This window comes from Alosa sapidissima, chromosome 16, assembly GCF_018492685.1.
Source record: "Alosa sapidissima isolate fAloSap1 chromosome 16, fAloSap1.pri, whole genome shotgun sequence".
In the NCBI taxonomy this organism is placed as follows: Eukaryota; Metazoa; Chordata; class Actinopteri; order Clupeiformes; family Clupeidae; genus Alosa; species Alosa sapidissima.
The window spans coordinates 1,919,896-1,927,395 of NC_055972.1; the positions used below are offsets into that span (position 1 = coordinate 1,919,896).

General features: G+C 44.9%; 1 protein-coding gene across 3 annotated transcripts in view; it reads right to left on the reverse strand.

Annotated features, from left to right (window-relative positions):
* The window catches only part of tjap1 (tight junction associated protein 1 (peripheral)), a 99,160-nt gene that overhangs the window by 91,537 nt on the left and 123 nt on the right, over window positions 1-7,500 (reverse strand). For all 3 annotated transcript variants that reach the window (XM_042065706.1, XM_042065705.1, XM_042065703.1), the window contains exon 1: window positions 7,081-7,500. This exon is cut by the window's right edge and continues 123 nt beyond it. The gene's annotated coding sequence lies outside the window, so the exon portion shown is untranslated. The remainder of the gene's footprint in view (window positions 1-7,080) is intronic.

A 7,500-nucleotide genomic window follows, 5' to 3' on the forward strand; every position in this document is an offset into this window, starting at 1 on the left:
ATTCTTAAATTTTATTGTTCAGCTGTTTGGTGTTACAATCAAAATGGTTTGAGACAGGGTCCGAGGAGAGAGTGTGTGTGTGTGTGTGTGTGTGTGTGTGTGTGTGTATGCGCAAGATTGTACAGAGGGATAGGGTGCATTTCAGGGGCAAGAAGCTTTCTACATTTCTGCATTTTTACTAACAGCAAAAATCCTCCAAATCCCAGGGAAAGCGAAACCTGTAGATCTGTTCCTGCTAAAGCTCTCCAAATCATGATATGCAACTGGAGAGAGAGAGAGAGAGAGAGAGAGAGAGAGAGAGAGAGGATGTTGATTCATTGAATATCTACATTCAGCTGAGCAACCTACACCACCACACCCACATATAATCTCAATCCCTCTCACACACGCACACACACACATATAATCACATAATACACACACACACACATATAATACACACATGCACACAACACACAGCCAGCCCAGCAGCTTGAGTTTGAGTCACTTTTGGACTTTTACATCCCAACTGTCTGGGAGGTGGAGACAAAGAGTGCGTGCACACACACACACACACACACAGGCCAAAAACTCACAATCACACGATTACAGAAGCATCATAGCATTAATGTCAATGTATGACTAACTGCTTCTCACTCATAGAAGTACATGACTCAATTATTTGAATCAAATTCAAACACACACACACACACAAACACAATCACACACAGATAGGAATGGCCGGTTGTGATTTACCGAGAAATTTCCACAGCCACAGATAGTTTGCTTATATGCAAAAACAGTGCATTTCCCTGTGCTAACATCCGTATGGGAAACAGCACATGGTTTGTGCGCACAAACACACGTGCGCGCATGCGCGCGCACACACACACACACACAAACCTTATGGCCAGATTGAGGCATCCAGGAAAGCGTAAGGGGGAGCAGTGGAGTGTGGGAGTGTGTGCTGTGTCTGAATGTGTGTGTGTGTGTGTGTGTGTGTGTGTAATCACGTTAAGTTCTTTAGTAATGGCTGCCCTCTGAAACCTGCCTCTGAGGCCTGAGAGGAGAGTGAGAGTGTGTGTGTGTGTGTGTGTGTGTGTGTGTAGGGGCAGAACAGTGCTGAGGTGGCAGTTTCTGATGCTCTGATTCATTCTCAGCATGCTGAGGGGAAGAGGACCGTGATGTAGCACCAACACACACACTACGTCACCTCCTGCCTGAGGCACCTTCCTCTGTGTGTGTGTGTTACCAGAGAAGTAGATATTCTCTCTCATTCTCTCGCTCACACACACAGACACACACACACACTCTCTCTGTGTGTTCTGAGAGAGGAGCTGAAACAGAGAGAGATGAAGTCACTGGAAACACCTGCCACCACACTGGGGTCTTTGTTACTGACGCCAAACACCTGAAACCACCACACACACACACACACACACACACACACGATCATTTACATACACACTGCAGGCTACTCACTTACCCCCACACCTGAAACCCCCACACACACGCGCGCGCACACGCACACGCGCGCACTGCAGTGCTCTCACCACTTACATACTAAACACACACAAACACACTCAAGGCAGTCAGATTCTGATTTTTAGCTCTGACCCACGGTCATTTCACACACACACAAAACAAACGTAATTTCACACACACACGGTCATTTCGCGATCCCACCCCATCTCTCTGTCCCACCCTCTTCCTGTTACTCATCACTGTCCTATCTGAATAAAGGCACAATAATAATAATAATAATAATAATAATGTAAAATCAGGGGTCGTCCTCAAAGCCCCTGACTTTCAGCAGGAAGCAATTACACAACCTTGTGCTCACAGGGAAACATCTCGGGGGGGACTGAAATGGTCAGTTGTCAAACTCACACTATATATATTGATAGTTGTTTACATGTTTAGTATCTACATTATTTAAATAAAAACAGGTCTCAACAACAGACTGATTAAAATAGACACCAATTCTAGAATCCTGCTGATTCCTGGAAATATGATAGGAGCTATTTAGGCTTCTATATATTCCTATACTGATATCATATGCATACAGGCATCAGTTCTTGAGAGAATATAGCCTATATTGATTTGCTGCATTGTTGGGAGCTAGCCTTTAAACAAGTTCATGAAAGAGCAAAGATCTCTGTGATCACTGACACATTTCAGAAAATTCATTTTGAAATTCGAATTGGGTTATGGAAGAAGATTGACAGCCCTAATTACGATATTTACAGACAGTTGGCCTAGCTGTTAACAAAGCAACTTCTTCTAACCTTGAGCTCCCCACCTCCCTCTCCTTCTCCCCCTTCACTCTGTCTCTCAACTTCTCTCTCCCTCCATCCCTCCCTCGTGGTGCTGATGTAAGTAGGATGAAATGAACTGTGAGTGCTTTGGCCGTGTGATCTGTGCTGAGCTTCACTAGAGGTGAGCGCTCCTTTCATCTCAAAGGGGCATCCCATAATAACCTCCAACAGACAGCTGGGGGAAACATGTCTAATCCTCACCACCCGTTCCTATAGCGATCACATTATTAATTATGCAAATGGCCTATATACAACGCAGGCCTCTACTCTGCTGATGGGAGACCAGGGAGGGATGTCTTTAAGTCATTAAAGTGTGTTTGCGTGTATGAAGTTGTGTAGATCTAGGCTACTTTGTGTGTTTGTGTGTGCATGTTAAATCTACATTTAACAGGGTTCCTACACATTTTCCATTTCAAAATTTCAAATTTTTTTCCATACTCAAATGTTCAAACTTCTCGGTAGATTTTTCTGACCATATTCTAGACATTGTCAATGGAGTGTTCTACTAGCATTGTAAATAGCTGTATAATAATGTTTATTATTAACTTGTTAGCCCTCAGAAAACACTTGCCCATTGTTGAATACTTTTCGTTGGGGAAGTGCTGAGTTGGAAGGTGCACTCACATTTGATACAGCATACTACATATGTTGGAGACTAGTGCACTGCTGGCAGAGGCCTCAGAAATCACCGTAAACAGTATTATTTGTTTGTAATAACAGTTTATTAGATAATGCAGTATCCAAGTCTTGGTAACTTTTACAAAATCAAAAAAAGTCTACTACTGTAGTGTTTTAGCCGAAAATAGCAGAGATACGCAAACAAACCAGTGCACAAGGGTGTAGAGCACGTGCATAGAACAGGGGTTCTCGATTTGGTTTTGATACCAGGGTCCCCTTGTGGGAGAGATTTGTTTCTGAGGACCCCCCATTCAATTGTATATTGATGTGGACTGACCACTTAAGCTACACAACAGTAGGAATGGTTCATTATGACCTGAGTGAAGTGATTAGAACTGTAGATGCAATAGTCTGGGAACACAAATATTTCTCCATACCCTTGTTTCTTTTTTCCATACTTATCCAGACCTGGAAATGACTAAAATCAAATTCCATACTTTTCCAGGTTTTCCATACTACGTAGGAACCCTGATTTAACTATGTGCGTGTGTTTAAGTCACATCTGCATATGAGTATGCACCATCACTGTTGCTTAGATCAATATCTCTGTATGTACACGTGTAAGTATTTCTTGAATCTCCCCTTGGGGATCAATAAAGTATCTATCTATCTATCTATCTATCTATCTATCTAAGTATGCGTTTGTGTGTGTGTGTGTATTCATGTAGGTCTAGATCTACATTAAATTCAGTGTGTGTGTGTGTGTGTGTGTGTAGCTTATGTGTGTGTAGCTTATATTTGCATGTCCTGGCATGTGAGTGTGTCTGCAATGAAAGTTCCCATGTGTAAAGCCGCATGGTTCAGATCCGTTTGCGGGTGCAGGTTTCCAGGTCTGTGTTGTGCGACTGAAGGCCCCCCGCGGGTCACAGATAATTGGATTTGTGTAAGTGACAAACAGAAACGCAATTCTGACGGACCCTCAGCATCTCGGGGAGTTCTGACGGACCCTCGGCGTCTCGGGAAGTCTGGGGGCGTCTGGGGGAGACATTAGCACAATAATGGAGCCCCTCTCTGGGGACCATTCTAGAAGAACGGGCCATAGTTTAGTTTAGAGTGGGGGGGGTGTGGGGGCCATAGTTTAGTTTAGAGTGGGGGGGGTGTGGGGGCCATAGTTTAGTTTAGAGTGGGGGGGTGTGGGGGCTGGCATGCTCGCAGCGACTAGCTAGTTCATTAACCAGTCTGCTAATGAGCCCAGGGGCCCCAGCGACTAGCTAGTTCATTAACCGGGCTCAAGCGACTAGCTAGTTCATTAACCGGGCTCAAGCGACTAGCTAGTTCATTAACCGGGCTCAAGCGACTAGCTAGTTCATTAACCAGTCTGCTAATGACTGTGTGTGCGTATGTGTGTTATGTATGTGTGCGTATTTGTGTTATGTATGTGTGCGTGTGTGCATGTGTGTGTGTGTGTGTGCATGTGTGTGTGTGTGTGTGTATGTGTTTGAGTGTAGTAAAGTGCCTTCCTCAGCTAGCGAGGTCCTAATGTCATGTGAAGCCTTGGGGTCATAAATGAGTAGTCTCATTTAGCCTTAAAACACACGACATTAGTATGTGTGTGTGTGTGTGTGTGCAAGCGTGTATGTGTGCGAGTGTGTGCCTTGGGGTCATAAATGAGTAGTCTCATTTAGCCTTAAAACACACGAGTAAACACAAACATTTCAATCCTTAGGCAAGCCCATGCATCACACACACACATACTCTCACCCACAACCACACACACTCTCACTCAAACACACACACTCTCACTCACACAACCCCTGCACCCTCCCTTCTCTCCCTCTCTGGCAGCAAGAGAGATAACACACAAGGGGTCTGTCCGCACAATCACACACACACACACACACACACACACACACACGAGGTCTGTCCGCACAATCACACACACACACACACACACACGGGGTCTGTTTGCACAATCACACACACACACACACACAAGGGGTCTGTCCGCACAATCACCCACTCTGCTGCCAGGGCTAGTCTAGCAACTCTCCGTTGGCTTGTGAGCTCCAGAAATCGAAACTCAATCAGGCCAATGAAATCGTGTATAGAGTCGTAGGTGGGCTAAACATAATGATTGATGGCAGAGTTGCAACGGTTTGTCTTGAATTCCCTGCTACTTGAAAACAAATAAGATGGATGTTGCTGTTGGCGAACAGTGTGACACGAGTTAAGCTTTTATTAAGTTGGCAAACGTTTGAACTAGCCAACTAGCTCCGCTGGTGGGAAACGCATGGGACTCATGGCGCTGCCGCTGTCCTATTGCGTGCAGAGGAAATTTGAAAGACTGATTATCCCGCCCCTCGGACTGAGCACTGTGAACGGTGAGTGCCCAGACCCTACATTTTAATGTGGGTCTAGCTCGTCAGGCTAGGTGTGCTGCCGAAATGCCTCCGGAATCATGACGGTCCTATCTGCCAGAGGTAAAGGGCGAGCGAAAGGCGACACGAGACATGCGGAAAGAACACTGACGTCGGGAAGACACAGGGGCTTTTAGTTAAGCCTTTCATGCATACGGCCTTGGACGCAGCCTGCATGAAAGCACCACAGTGGGACAGATAAAAGCAAATTAGAATGCACTGTCCGTTCGTGAACATAAATAATGTCAAGTGAACGTCTATTTATTTCTGGGAGAAGGCCATCAAGACCAATTTCATTCTCGCCATCTGGGAGAGGTAAGAGGGTCACACCGAGAAGATAGGACAGACACACAGACACAGACAGACACACACACACACAGACAGACAGCAACTTTAGGTGACTGCTGCTGCAGGACTTCAATTCGTGCCAACCCACTCCAATCCAATCCCAATCAGCCTTATTGGTAGTGCGTGAATGCAGCCCAGGCTAGACCCAGCATCAGAATAAATAATCCGTATCGCTGGAGAAAAAGGGCACGCGAAAGATCCCTGAAGGTTTACAGGCTCGAGGATTACAGAGCCGCATTTGGGAAATTAGACAAATACTAAAAATACTCGTCATTGGATGTCACAAACTTACTCATAAGCGTCCACAGCACTTTCAGACACGTCCTTCTTTGGTTATTACCAAGTTCATATCGACTATTTGACTATTCAGAGTTTTGTTACTAGGTCAACCTACATTGTCGTGCGCAGTAGGCTAGCCTACTAGATGCCCATAGCCATACCTGTTTTTGGTTACAAGAAATGATTTTGTGCCACATTCAGGTCGGGTCTATCATAAAATATTTGAACAACTGTTTACCACATTAGCCTATCTACTCCAAAGAGCACGACTCCGATACTTTTGATGGCCAGAGAACGATGGTTCATATTTAACAGTTGGTATGACTTCATCCTACAGTAGATTTGTAGTGCATGCAATACTGTGTCTCATTGTTCCACAGAAAAATGAAATCGTGTAGAGAAGACCGTGAAAGTTCAGCACGGACATTGCTACGCCCATCCAATCTATTTGGTAAACCAAATGTTTGGCAAATAATCTGTGAGACGTACATTTAGGGTATATTGTGTCTCGCTAAAGGCAGATTGCAGGTGTCTGTCTACGTTAGAAACAAATAGCCATTCTCAAACCGAAAGAGAGAAAATGAGGGATCATCAAATAAATTCGTTTTTATCGCGTTTGCCCAAATTGCAGAGATTATGGACGCTTGGCAGCACCCCACGACTCCAAACACAAGCTGGCTTCCAAGCCCGAGGCGATGTAGACACTAGATGTACCTGCCGCATTTTTCACTCTATATGGTCTGTAAGCGAATCGATATTATATTGACAGCCGCCCCAACCGTATGGAACTTTTTTCTTAAACAGTATTGTATAAGGCTACCGTTACCTGAAAAATGCAGGCTATAACTGTCACTACGGCTGCTTTAAACTGAATACAATGTGGTGCATACCAGTAAAGCTTCGGGGTAACATCACAAAATCTCATCTCTTCAGTATGTTTAACTAGTTGAGATACAGACTGCTACTTAGGATGGCTTCATCGATTTTCATCCGCCAATGTTTCAATCAACGTTATTCCAATGTCACTCGCGTCACACGACAAAATATCATGTCTCATCTCACAGAAAACTTCTCCAATACAGCACACCTCACAATTAATTGTAATTAAAACTACATCTTACCTTTCTTGTCCTCACACTTCCGTAATAACCGTATGTGCTTCCAAAACAGCACCCCACTTTTCGTCCGTGGTAATAAACTTTATCCTCTATTTTTCCTCTTGACCACACACACACCGCAGTTCCCTTCCTGGCTAGCACTTGCTAGCGGAGCACCACTGATTTGTGCTTTCGGTCCGCGACGAGTAACCGAGTGTGAGGACGCCAGGTCACCCGAGAATACACTAATCAGCTAGAAACGACTCTCGCTGCCTATTTCTGATAGTGATATTGATGTTTTTGTTGCAAGATAAAGTTTATCTCCTTCTCTCCTTCTCGACCGCCATCTTTCCCGCGGGGCACGCCGGGTAATCCTTAGGAATCCCCACGTACTGCGTGTCCTGACGTGGGTTTTTTCGGGAGACAGACAGCAGGTGCGAAGTG